This window comes from Equus caballus, chromosome 14 (genome assembly GCF_041296265.1).
Source record: "Equus caballus isolate H_3958 breed thoroughbred chromosome 14, TB-T2T, whole genome shotgun sequence".
Lineage (NCBI taxonomy): Eukaryota > Metazoa > Chordata > Mammalia > Perissodactyla > Equidae > Equus > Equus caballus.
Window position 1 is genome coordinate 34,651,185 of NC_091697.1, and position 13,261 is coordinate 34,664,445.

General features: G+C 41.9%; 1 protein-coding gene across 15 annotated transcripts in view; it reads left to right on the forward strand.

Moving 5' to 3' along the window:
• Positions 1-13,261, forward strand: part of ATP10B (ATPase phospholipid transporting 10B (putative)) — a 286,400-nt gene that overhangs the window by 98,981 nt on the left and 174,158 nt on the right. For 14 of the 15 annotated variants that reach the window (XM_070232979.1, XM_070232974.1, XM_070232977.1 and 11 more), the window contains one exon: positions 8,516-8,582. The exons of the other annotated variant lie outside the window; for it this stretch is intronic. The gene's annotated coding sequence lies outside the window, so the exon portion shown is untranslated. The remainder of the gene's footprint in view (positions 1-8,515; positions 8,583-13,261) is intronic. 15 annotated transcript variants of the gene reach the window in all.

Sequence of the window (13,261 nt, forward strand, 5' to 3'; positions counted from 1 at the left end):
GGTAGATGCCAGAGTCTAGGATTCTGTCTACACCAGCCTTCCACGAAGGCTGTTTTGCCCAACAATATGGGTATTTCCCATCATTTTTGTCTGGGTAACTGGGAAACTTTAAGGAAGACTTTTTTGCTGTTGATGTATCCAATCCAATCTGAGTATCAACCCAAGAAATCTTTTTCTTTTTAATGAGAATAAAAGAATTGTTTGTAAGAAAACAAAGAAATGGAATTGCCAATGTATCATGTCAATTTTGAAATGCAAAGGAGGATGATTCCTGTATAACATGGGCCTCCATCCTTTCATACATTCACATATTTATTTGCTTATTCATTCAACAAATATTGAGCACCTACCCTGTACCAGGCAGTGTGCTTAGAGCTGGGGAGACAATAATGAACAAGATGAGTTTGCTCCTTGCATTTATGAAACGTACTACAATATGGGAGAGACAGACAACAATAACCATAAAGCAAAAGAGTGCTGTTTTGAAATTTGAAAAGTGCTATCGATAAAACAGAGCACCGTGTGTCTACTGCTGATGACACTACTTTAGGTAGAGGACCTAGAGAAGGCCTACGTGAAACTTAGGTGAGGTTTGCAGGAGCCAGCTGTGCCAAGATACTAGAGACAGTGTTCCGTTCCAAACACGATGCCCTAAGGGCCAGCGAGCTTGGCGTGATCTTGGAACAGTCAGAAGACCTCTGTGGCCAGAACTTAGAGCTGCGTGGGGAAGGTGAATGATATGAGGTTGCAGAGGTGGGCAGGTATCACTTTTTACTTTGTAGTCCAGGGAAAAAGTATGAATAAAATTCAAAGTACAGTGAATTGAAGTGTTTCGGGTATGTGTGTGTTTGTGTGTGTGTAGAGGGAGGATCTAATTTGCATTTTTTAAGATCTCTCTGTCCAGAACAGATTATAGGAGGGCAAGAATGAAGCAAGAACCCATTAAGAATCTGTAGCACTGTTCTAGGCAGCAGATGGTGGAGGTTTGGATTTGGACTTGGGTAGTGACTGTGCATATGGAAATGAGAGGATGGATCTGAGAGACCATTTGGAGGAGGATCATTCAAGACTTGGATGATGTACTAGATGTCAGGCATGAGGAGAAGAGATAAATCAGGAGCAAATGGCTGGATCATAGGGCCATTTACAGAGATAGTGGAGAACGAAAAAGGTACAGAATGCTGAGGAAGGCAAGTAGCACCAGATTATGGAGAGTTATTGTGGAACCACAATAAGTTGGAGAAGCTTACAAAACATCCAAGTGGAGATGCCAAATGAGACATTGAATACATGAGTCTAGAGCTCAAAGGGCATGGTCTAAGTTGGAGATATAATTTAAGAATCTTTAGACTATAGATGGTATTTAAAACCACGGGAATGGACAAGGTCACCTAGGGAGAAAAGGATCAGGTACTCTTGCAGGAAATGGATTGCCATCTCACTCTGCCCTGATTTAAGCCTGAGTTCTGATCAGCTTTGTATTTTACCCTTTTTGAGCTTATAGTAAATTTCTCTCTTCTGCTCTGAGCTCCCTGGATCCTCAAAGTTCATGTGAGTAAAACATAGCAATACCTACACAGGACCTTCCATAGAGAGATCAGAAAATGTCTAAGGTAACCAGTGCGTAAAGTGCTTGGGCATGACTTGTTGTGCAATCCTTCACAAATATGGAGTTCAACTTGCCACTTGGGGTTCTGATAGGTGTTACCATCACTTCCTTTCCTACAAAACATTGCATCAGTTCACGCAGATGGAATTTGTACTTGATGAGGTGTAATTACATTAAGTACACTCATTTCTCTACTGCGGACAGGCTCATACTTACTAGTTAACTGCCTCCTGCTGGCTCAGTGGAGAAAGCCTGACACAGAACTACTTCCTGCCTCTAACCCAGTTAGATTGGCAAAGACGTAGATACCAGTAGGCATGAGATACAGTCAAAATGTGTCTGTACAAAATTCAGCTCGCCTGAAACCTCCCTTAACAAAATTTGGTGAGATTCGATAGACTGGGAACTTCTTGAGGTAGTTTTTGCCTTCTCATGATTGTACTGCTGGTTCCAAACATAGTTTCTGACGCACAGCATAAGCCAGTCCAAATGGCTGGGGAATTAGGCCTCCCCCTCTGACCTCTCCTCCTACCATGCTCTCCATCACTATTTATACTCCACTACTCAGCCTTCTTTCAATTTCTCAAAAATGCCAAGCATTTGGGGACCTCAGGGCCTTTGTACTTGTAGTTCTCTCTGTCTAAAGAACTCTTTCTCTGTGTCTTCATGTGGCTGGCTTCTTTTTAGATTCAGATCTCAGCTCAAATGCCATGTTCCCTTAGAGGCTTTCTCTGACCACCCAGTCTAGCAGGGACTCTGTTCAATTCTATACCTACTTTGTCATCCATGGCCTGTACTATTTCCTTAAATTACTTGTTCATTTATTTGGTTTCTACTTTGTTACTGTCTCCCTTCACTCAAACAGAAGCTCTTTGAAGATAAGGCCCTTATCTGTCTCATCCTCCCGTATCCTCAGGACTCAGACAATATCTGGCACATAGAAGACACTCACTTGATAAAAATCGGTTTTATTGAATATAGGTAGCATTAGACCTCTTGACTACAGTCATACACCACATAATGACATTTCAGTCAATGATGGACTGCACACATGACAGTGGTCCCATAAGATGAGTACCATATAGCTCAGCTGTGTAGTAAGCTGTGCCGTCTAGTTTTGTATAAGTGCACCTTACAATGTTGGCACAACAACAAAATCACCTAACAACACATTTCTCAAAGTGTACCCCCATCATTAAGGATTACAGCCTGTATATGTCAACTTCTCTGCTTAAAGCTTTTCACTTCCCTCATTGTGTCATCATCACCACCCTTATGAGAGGGTGGTTATTTTTTTCTCAACCTCATTCTGCTGGTTGCTGAAGAAGCCAGAAATAAGAGCAAAGCCTACCTGATATCTAAGCCTTTTTTTTTCACTATCACTCTGTTTTGCAATATTTTGAGAAAATGGATGAAAATTATGGCAAAATAAGATGGTGAGAATTTTTTCAATCTGTAACTCCTTCCACCTAGCTGAAGACACAGTCAATATAGTGCCATTCATTTGTTCAAGAAATAGGTCCTTGGCATTTTTTCCACTCAACACACTGTACTGGGTGATAGGGACTCTCAGACAAAGGGGCTCAAAGGCAGTATTCAGCCTTCTTTTTTCATTTCAACAGAAAGTAATGAGTACCTACTATGTGCCAGTCATCATTTTAGCATCTGGTCGAACTACTCTGTCTCCTTGCAAATTGCTGTATCTGCCTGTCCCTCAATGCTGCCTCTCTCTCCTCCCCTCCTATCTTTCTTGGCTCTACTTCTCTATTTCAGAAAAGGCTTTCCTCCATGTGGCAAAAAATACTGCCACAAGTGGCTCCAGGATGACATCATCCCAGCCCAGTGATGACAAGTCAAAGAAAAGCCTCTATCTCCTCCTGTTGCATAAATTTTAAATCCCAGGAAAGACTTTGATTGGCTTAGGTTTGGGTCATGTGACTTCCCTTGAACCAATCACAGTAGGCAGAGAAACAGAGTACTCAGAAAAGCCAGGCCCATATCCCCTGCCTCCCTCTGTGGTCAGCAATTCAGTCAGAATCACACGGTTGGAGCAGCAGGGAGGCCCAGTGGAAGGAGACAATGCAAGACAGACAGACAGTACATGTCCACCACCCTGCTCAAAATGGGGTGATTCATCAACGGTCCACCAGATCCTTAGGAGCAGGGATATTGTCCGTTTTAGTCGCCGCTGCGTCCCCCATGCTGAAGACCATTCCTGGGACATATTAGCTGTCTATTGTATTTATGAGATGAATTAAAAGAATGACATTTCATCGTCTAAAAAAATGTATATGATTAGTAATATAGCATACTTCACAGTGAATAACTGGACACTGCTGTTACACCACATTCTTGTTGAGGATTGTTGATCTCGGGAGTGGGAACCCTAATACTCAAGCTAAATAACTTACCAGGCTTGCTTGATGATGAAGTGCTATTAGATTGTGAAAGGGCTTTGAAAAGTACTAAACAACACACAAATACGAAGCATTTCGCTGTTAATAGGCAGCTAGGAAATGAATGCTCAGCACAATTGTCTAAATAGGCCTTTAAAAGGCTATGGCAAAAAATGGAACTTTGTAAAGAAATTTTCAAATGGCAAGAAATACTTGGGCAGCAAAAGGCAGTTTTCTAAAATGATGGGTTTGAGAAGAATGAATCAGCAGTGAATGTCGGTGCAAAATAGTGCTTAGGACGTCTGGACATACTTCTGGTTAAAGATATTTTCAAGAGTGACTCCAGAAATAATAAAATGCTAGGCATGAACCTATTTGCTTAACTCTCCCAGCTAATCAGGATGAGAGAGATTGAGCTCAAACCTCCCGTCAAGTGCCCTTGGCCACTTTTAAGGAGTGGCGTGTGTACAGTCAGTTCTATGTTTAGTATTTTACATCTCGTCGTTTTAGGCTAGGTGTTACCCTCCTGGAAAAGACAAGGGGAAAGGAAACAACTAATTTGAGGATAGGATTGGAAAGTGGGTGTACCATAACCAAGGCAGTAATTTCAGAGAGAAAAGAGGGAATGAATGCCCCTCAAAGAAAATGAAGGGATGGGGTACCCTCCAAACTATCTGGGTGGAACTGGGGAAAGGTCACCTGATTGGTAGTAAAGACCCATTATGGTTTGATCTTTGTACTTTCTCCCAGCTGTACTTCAGTGTGAGGTCTTTGGAACATTAGCTCCAAGAAGACAAGGACCTTGTCTGTCCTGTTTTCTTTACCCCCACCTCTCAGAGTACTGTTTTACACAGAGTACTAACAAATATATATTTGCATGAATAAATGAATGAGCGCAATATTGATTGAGGCAGTAATTGGTGGGCACCCAAGTCCTTCTTCAGTCTTTTTCCCACTGGGCAGTGTGGCCTCGTGGTTAAAAGCTAATGCTCTGAAGTCAAAATAGATCCAGATCCCACTTCTGCAATTTATCTTGCCAATATCTTCCCTGGGAACTTATCTGAGTCTGTTTCCTGTCTATAGTGTGTAACCAGTAAGTACTGCTGGGCTTTGTGAGCTTTCATTGAGATAATAGATTAAAAGTGCTTAGCATAGTTGCCAGTAGTCAGTGAGGGTTAGTTCTTAATGTTAGTCCAAACCCTCTGCTCTTGCCAAAGTAGTCTCCCCTTGATCGTCAAAATTAATTCCCAGTCTATGTGCTTTTGCTTGCGTCAATTATCCTGCCCCTTCAGCATTTTATGCACACGTATGGGTGTATGTACACACACATGTACATGCGCACATGTCACGTGTCAAAACCAATTTACGCTATCTTCTCCATGAAGCCAACTACTATGGCCCTCGTCAAAGTCATCTCTTCACTTTGGATTCTTGGATGCTGATTAAGTCACTTTTGCATTATCACATATCAATGCCTAGCACAGTGTCTGGTATAAAATACAGAAACCTAACACATTTTGGATAGGTGGATGGATGGAAGGAAGGAAGGAAGGAAGGAAAATGAACTTATGTTCTCTGGCAGCTCCCCAGGAATTTATTTATCTTCATACCTCCTCACGAGTCAGCACAGTGCTCTTAAGCTCACTAAATGTTGATTGGATGGGGATAAGGCGGAAGAAAAACCAGAAAAAGAAAATCAAGACCAATGCCCACCTGGATCCATTCTGCTTTCAGGGCATCCTGTTGAAAGGAGTTATTGAGAAGAGAAGCAGGGAGTTGACAGTCATTCTCTGGACTCTCTCCCAGGGCCTTTTTAGAACAGGAAAGTTAATTATGGAACCAGATTAACAGTTTCTTTTTTGATACAGTCAAAGTAAAACCAGCAGGATGCAATTTAGCTCTTCCCCACTTTCCAAATAGCAGCAAATTTTCATACAAAACAAAGAGACACTTGAATTGCAAATTACTTAGAGAATCAGCTAGCAACCCCAACGGAAGAATATTTCTGCTACTTTCAAAACCCGGCTGTTGCCTTTTCAGGTTTAACTATGTAGTGGGACCTTCACAAAGGCTTGGGCGTCTCGCTGCTTCAACTCTGGGCCAAGCAGGGAGGAGGAGTGACTCACTAAGGTTTACTGGAATGTTACTGCTTGGTTTTTTTGCTCAGAACATTTTTTTCTTCTCCGCATCGTCTCTAACTCTCAGATTACCAGCCTCCATTCACAGAATCGGGCCTGATGGGTCCCTAGGGGTCATTTTGTTCAAGGGTGACAAGGGCAAATGCCTCTGAGGGCTGGCAGGGATATAAATGAATAAAGCAGGTGGTGAAGGTATGTGTATGTCTACTAGGAAGTGAGTGAGGACCGGAGTAAACTGGGAACCCCCATCTAATCACCATTGTCACGCGAGAATGCTGGCCCATTGTCAATTGTTGCTAGCTAGTTCTGAGAAGTCTGCAATCTGCATTCTTACCTGAAATATCCTTCTTTTGAGCTGTTGGCGTATAATTAATAAAAGGAAAAAATATATCATCTAAGCTTCATATGGCTTGTGGGCCACCAGTTAACAACTTCCAATTTAGCTCAACTTCCTCCCTTGATAGATGAGGAAACTGAGGTAAAGCAAGGGAAATTATTTATGAAAGGTCACAGAGTGGCAGAGTCTTCTGACTTCTCACTCAGTGAGATTACCCCATATGGCCTCCCTCAAGTCCCTGTCCCCTGCAGGACACAGAGCAGCTTTATTTGCACAAGAGCCTTCATAAACCTTTTTTTTTTTTCCTGATTCAAATAAATCCTATTTTTTTGCAGAGGATTTGGACGATATGGCAAACATAAGGAAAAATAAAATAAAGTCACACAGTGGTGCCACTGTAACTTTATTCATGAAAGGACTGGAGGCTGGGGTGGGAACGTCGTTGAAACAGGCTGCTTCCAGACACGGCCACTGGAGGGCAAGGTGACATCTCAGTTGTGTTAGCCCCAAAACCAAAAGTCTTAGGAAAGTTAGGACGGGGTTGAAAATGCATATGCTTATGGCACTCAGGCAGGTGGCAGGAATGAGTCAAGGAGGCCAGATGGGAAATATGGTGAACAGAGCAGATGTGTCTGAAGGACTCAGATGCTGCTCAGATTCGGAACCGTGTCACCGTGTGGGAATGGACTCAGTGTTGACAGTCCTTTTCACTTTTTTCAACTGAAGCTTGAAATCTAAGGTTTTTTGTAAAATTTTTCAATGTTTCAATGTAGCTCAATTTAAAAAAAAATGTGAGTCAAACCAAACACAAAGCAGGATTTGGCTTCGGGCTTCCTCTCTGTGACCTCTGCTTAGTGACTCACTGAGGGTGGACTGGGCACTGGGCAGGTCAGTCAGCTGGGCAGAGCGTGTGTCTGTGATCAGGCCAGTCACAGACCAGCAGGCAGGACTGGCACAGGGATGACCGGGTCTGCAGGGCGAGACTGAGGAAGCAGAGATCACCCATACACTGGGGGCTGCAATTCTCTGGGGAGAGAGGGCTTCAAGCAGAGCCAGGCTGCAGCCTGGACAGATCCTTGGGGAGAAGATCTGTGCGCATCTAAAGCACGTGCTGTGGCCTTTTATAGTGTCTGGGGGGTGTGTATATAACAATCTTTACTTCACTAAAGTAATGTAGATTATCTCCTTGGTAACCCTGTGGAAGACTCCTCCATTTTCTCAAAAGCAGAAATGTTAAAGTCAGTAAAGATAGCAAAGGGTATGTCAATTCTTTCCATTTTACTATAATGAATCACTGAATGAGTAAGCAGCAGACTGGAATGGAGGAGCCCTTGAAAAGAGGTCCTGGACCGTCCCCCCTAACCTTTCCCTGAGCCTCCATTTCAGCCTTTGTAAAGTGAGCATTATGATACCTGCCCTGCCTCTCTATATTAGTGACAATTTTTGATTGGAAGAGATAGAACACTCAACTAGCTTAAGCAAAAAAGGGTACGCATTGGTTCACACAACTGGAAAGTTGAAGCATTTCAAACGTAGCTGGATCCAGGTGCCCAAATAATGTCAGGACTTGGTACCTCTCACTCAAAACTGCGGTCATGATCTTTCTCCTAAGTGCAGGAGAAAGAGATCTTCTCTTCTCCTACATTTCCAACACAAGTTTTGGGACTGACTTTCATTGGCCCAAATCTATCCTACACCCATTCCTGAACTGGTAGATTTGGCAAAGGAGATAAAATGCACTGAGTGGCTGGGCCAGTACGTATTTCAGAGAACAATCAGGCATTTAGCTTGGAGTCTGTGGGAGCATGATGGATGTTCTGGAGGGGAGCAGATAAAGTAGTACACCTGATTCCCTGGTAGGAATAAACTGTTCCTATTACAATGACCTCTTGGGAAAATGTCCAGCCTGGTCTGGGGAGTTTGTTTAAAGCTGGATTCATCTAGCTGCAGAGAAAAGGACAAAATACTTGATTTCTGCCTGATGCCAAAATGCAATTGTATATTTTGTATTTATTTGCTCTCCTGTGTTTTGCAGGCTTTCTTTGACAGAGAATCAGGCTTGACCAGTGACACTTGTTTCAATGAAAGCAAGAGAGTGAATAGTAAGTAGTTTTTCCTGTTATCCATTGGTTATAGGATGTGGACTCCTCTCTCGTGCCAAGATGAGCTTTATTAAATTACCATGCCTCCCTCCAACCCGTTTAAGCAAAGAGCAGCATGTCTCATTGGTGAATCAGATGCCAAATATATGGCTTAACTTTTTTCTATTATATATTCCCCAGAGCAACACAGACACTGTCAAGGTGCAGATCACTTCAGACGTGTTCTTGGCTGCAAGTAACAGACAAAGCAGACTCCAGATGGCTTAAATAATAAGAAAAAAGTTATTAGCTCTCATAACAAGAAGTCCTAAAGTAGGATAGGTCCATAGCTGGTTAATCGAGCAGCTCAAAAATATCACAAAGATGCACTTATTTCTAACATCTCCACTGGGCTCTCCCTTCCACTTATTTCTTTTTAGTCAGCCTTTCCAGAAATCCCCCAACAGGCTTTCATTCACATTCATTGGCCAAAACAGTGTCACATACCCTTGCTTAGGTCAGTCTCTGGCAAAGCAGATGTGACCACCATGATTGGCTTAAACCAATCGTTAGTCCCTTCCTAGGGTTAGGAATAGGACCACATCCCGTGAAGCACATGGTCTCTTAGAGGAGAGGGAATATCTGAACAAAATTAAAACAAAAGGGAAGGAAGGCGGTCGACTATCTGCTATGAGACTGTGCAAATCTGAGTGGTGCTTCCTCCAAATGAAAGTTTGAAAAAGTGCTTAAGTTCCAAGACATTGTATACTCCATCACTGCAGAAAATCGGGCACCTGGCCTGGGCTGACCTCCCCCAAGTCACAGATAAAATTGAAGACATATTTGGACATACTTTTGACTCTGGATATAAAACCTAAGACATTACTATTATACCATATGCAGACTGTTTCTGCAATTTGCATAATTATAAACTCCTCCTCAAAGAGTAAACATCACTGCCAACTTAAAAAAACAAACTACAAAGCAGTATTACATATGCATTGCTAATTTGACTTTTAAGTTGTCTGGGATCTTCACAAAGACACAACTCTATAGATACTGAGTGCTTAATAAAACCTTCTGTTTGTCTGAAAAGAACTCAAGAGGAAAAGAAAAGCTAAAACCCAATTTTTTTAGCTAAAGAATATGAGTTGATGCCTGAAATTTACCAGTAGGAGTTCATTCTATTAAAATGTCTCTGAAATTCATTATTCTGTGCATTGACTACCATCATTCAAGTATAGGTGATTTCTTTGTGCAGCCAAAGGAAGATATTTCCTCAGATGTCTCCATTCAGTTTTAAAAGTCACCTGTGAGCTGTGTGGCCTTATATGTGAATATTTCTAGGAGGTGATTGAAGAGATCCAGAAAGACTTTCTTGTCCCTAAATGTCTGTCTTATTAATTAGCTCCACCTAAAATATCTGCACAAATCCCTAACTTGGGCCTCGAAGGTTTCAGCTACAGTACAAATATGCTGCTGGCCATGGTGGACTGTTTTTATACACCTCAATTTAAGTTCATTGGTCAGCCCCAATGATGGCTGAGACACAGCACACTCAGGTGTACATGCAAAGAGAAGTCCTCCTGGAGCTATATTACAAATTGTGTATATGCAAATGTGTGTGTACACACAAACTAGAGATAAAGATTATGTACAAACACACAACACACATATCTACAGTGTTACATAAGTGAGTTCCCTTTTATATAAGCTATTCTATAATCTGCTTTTTAAGCTCAACAATAAATTATAGACATCTTTCCATCACAGTATGTGTGTATATGTGTGTGTGTAAGAGTATACACGTCATTTTTTCACCATTGATTAACATTGCATCTCAGGAATCAATGGTAATTTATCTACTCAATCCCCAATTAAAGGCTGTCATCCTTGGTTCATATTTTTACTATTTTAAGTTACACCAAATATTCATGTGCAGAGAGCTTCCTCCACACGTATCATTATGTCTTTAGTCAAGTTTCCAGAAGGGCGATCGCTGGGTCAGTGAGAGGTCAGCCTCTCTGTTAAGGAGAGAGCCATGAAGCACTAGAATCTTGACACTGCCCGTAGTCCACCAGAGCACCAGCCCTCTGGGGCTTCTGGACGTTCCTGTGAGGCCTTGAGCTCCTACAGAAGGAAGATGTTAAATGACAGGAAGAAGAAAATGGGGACAAAGTGTGCCAAATGTGAACTTTGCTAAGGCCACGTTTTTATCTTATGCTATCATGGAACAATAAGGGAATGACTGTCTTTACAGGCAATCATATTCATTTTTGTGTTTACTTGAGTACTACATGTCCTTGGTCTAGACTGTAGACCCCCTATCGCTGGGAGCCAGGTCTGGTTTTCTGTTGTTCTTCATCAATATGTATTGAATGCTGACATATTTACATTACTGTATGGATATGTTTTGGCGGCAAAAGATTAAATGAATTATATAGAAAATATTTCGTGACAGAAAGGAATTTGGAAGGAAGTTCCTAAGAGAGATGTGTCTAGGGAATTTATTCTCTTCCCATTCCCAACCTTCTCACCCAACCCCAGGGTCACTTTGGCCTATTATGCTGTCCAACCCACAACAACGGAAATAGATAGAGAGCCATACATCTCCAGGTGTTACTCCACCATCTCAGGGCAAAAGATGCTTCTGTATAAGGAGCAGGTTGTTATAAATGGCCATCCCTGTCAGTCAACAGATTATCTTAACATAATTCATTCAACCCCTGACCTAAGGGTCAACCTATTTTTATGACCAGCATTTGATTTACTTTTACCTTTTGCTTCCCCTTCTAAACAAGAAGAGATTCTATGAGATTATGAAAATCAAAGAAGGGCTGGACCTAGAGATACGACTTTATGCTGAGTTCTATCCATTGCAAAATGAACGAGTTCTGTAATGTTGTGCCAGTTTGATTTGCTACAAAACACATCGGAAAGATGAGATATTTTGTTTCTCTTTCCATAAATGATATTTATTTGCCTTTTCTATTTCCAAAAATGTTTCTTGTCGCATCATTCAGGGTTTTATCTAAGTTTCTTGAATTCTTGTCATCCTTCCCAGAGCAGTGAGGGTGATTTTCATGCTCCCTAATTCACTTCATTTCTGTCTGCGGTTCTGTGCCCAGCAGAAGAGTAGGGTATAGAGACACCCCACACCCATCACCAACTGGCAACTCCACTGGCTCCTGGACTTACAGTAGTATTGACCATAGAAATCCTTCAATTCTCCCCACGAAAGAAGAGAGATTGCCATCTGTCTATTCAGAGTTTGGAGTTTGGAGACCAACAGAATTAATATCACCTAGTAGCTCCTAAGACATGCAGAATCCCAGGCCCCACCCCAGACCCACAGAGTTATAATATACATTTTCTCAAGAGGTGTTTGGTATGCACGTTACAGATCTAAAGGATAATTCTTTGAGGTCATTCTCCCTGATCTCTTCCTGTTTCCACAATATCTCCCTGCTCTAACCAACGAAGTGAAGCACACACGATGCAGAGGATAACGAAATGTGCATCATTTCCGTAGCATGCACCATTATCATGTTAGGCAAGGAAAATCCTTCAGAATGATTGGAAGGACATTTTCTCTATCTAAAAACAATTATTTATTCCTTAGAGCATTTCATTGTTTTCAAAGTAATTGCTCTTCAATTCTCTCATTTGTTCAAAATGGCAGCCTTACAGTAAGGCCAAATCGTGGTAAAAGTGAGGGATACGATGAAGTGATCTTTGGCGCTCCCAGCCCCTCCTGAGCTTATTTCCTGTGTTCTCTTAAGGTTTCCAGTTCTCTCAGACTCTCTCTAACCCCCACCTCAAGCAAAATCTATTCTTGGGACAGCATATGATGCCAGCCATTTATATCTTATATACTTTCACAGATTTGTTCTAATAATTTGTGCTCACCTCTCTCATGAGGTCACCTCTCTCACCTCACTTGGTCTCCCATTAAAGGAATATTATACAAGTAAGAATGAAAAGGTATGTTTTGACTAGATCCAGCTTGGCAAATCAGTTTCACCTGAGCAATTGAGCTCCTGGAGTTCTGTGTTAAGAAGGATTCTGAGGCTGCATCTGGATTCACCAGAAAAAAACATTTTGTGATCAATCAGTCACGCCTGCTATGAGTTAGGGATAAAAATATAGCCATATGTCAGCCATATAATGTTTCATACTAACATTTACTAAACTTTTACATGTCATGCATTATCAAGCTACTTGCACACCCTCTTAGTTATCTATTGCTGAATATCAAATTACCCCAGAATTTAGTGGCTTAAAAGAATAATATTTATTATCTCATAGTTTCTGTGGGTGAGGAATTTTTGCACAACTTTCCTGGGCTCTCTGTCTTGGGGTTTCCACAAGGACTCAGTCCAGGTATCAGCCAAGGCTGCAGTCTTACTCAAAGGCTCAAATGGGGAAGGATCTGTTTCCAAGCTCACTCACGTGGTTACCGGTAGCATTGAGTTCCTTGAGGGCTGTCGCACTGAGGGTCTCGGTTCCTCACTGGCCAGTGTCCAGAGCCTGCCCTCGGTTCCTTGCCAGACGGTCCTCTCCTTTCGGCAGGGTATGCAAGAAGAGTGAGAAAGAGGGTTAGCAAGAGGGATGTCACAGTCTTTTGTAACCCAGTTAGAGAAGTGCTATCCCATCACTTTTGCCTGTTGTGTTCGTTAGCTGTAAGTCGATGCATCCAC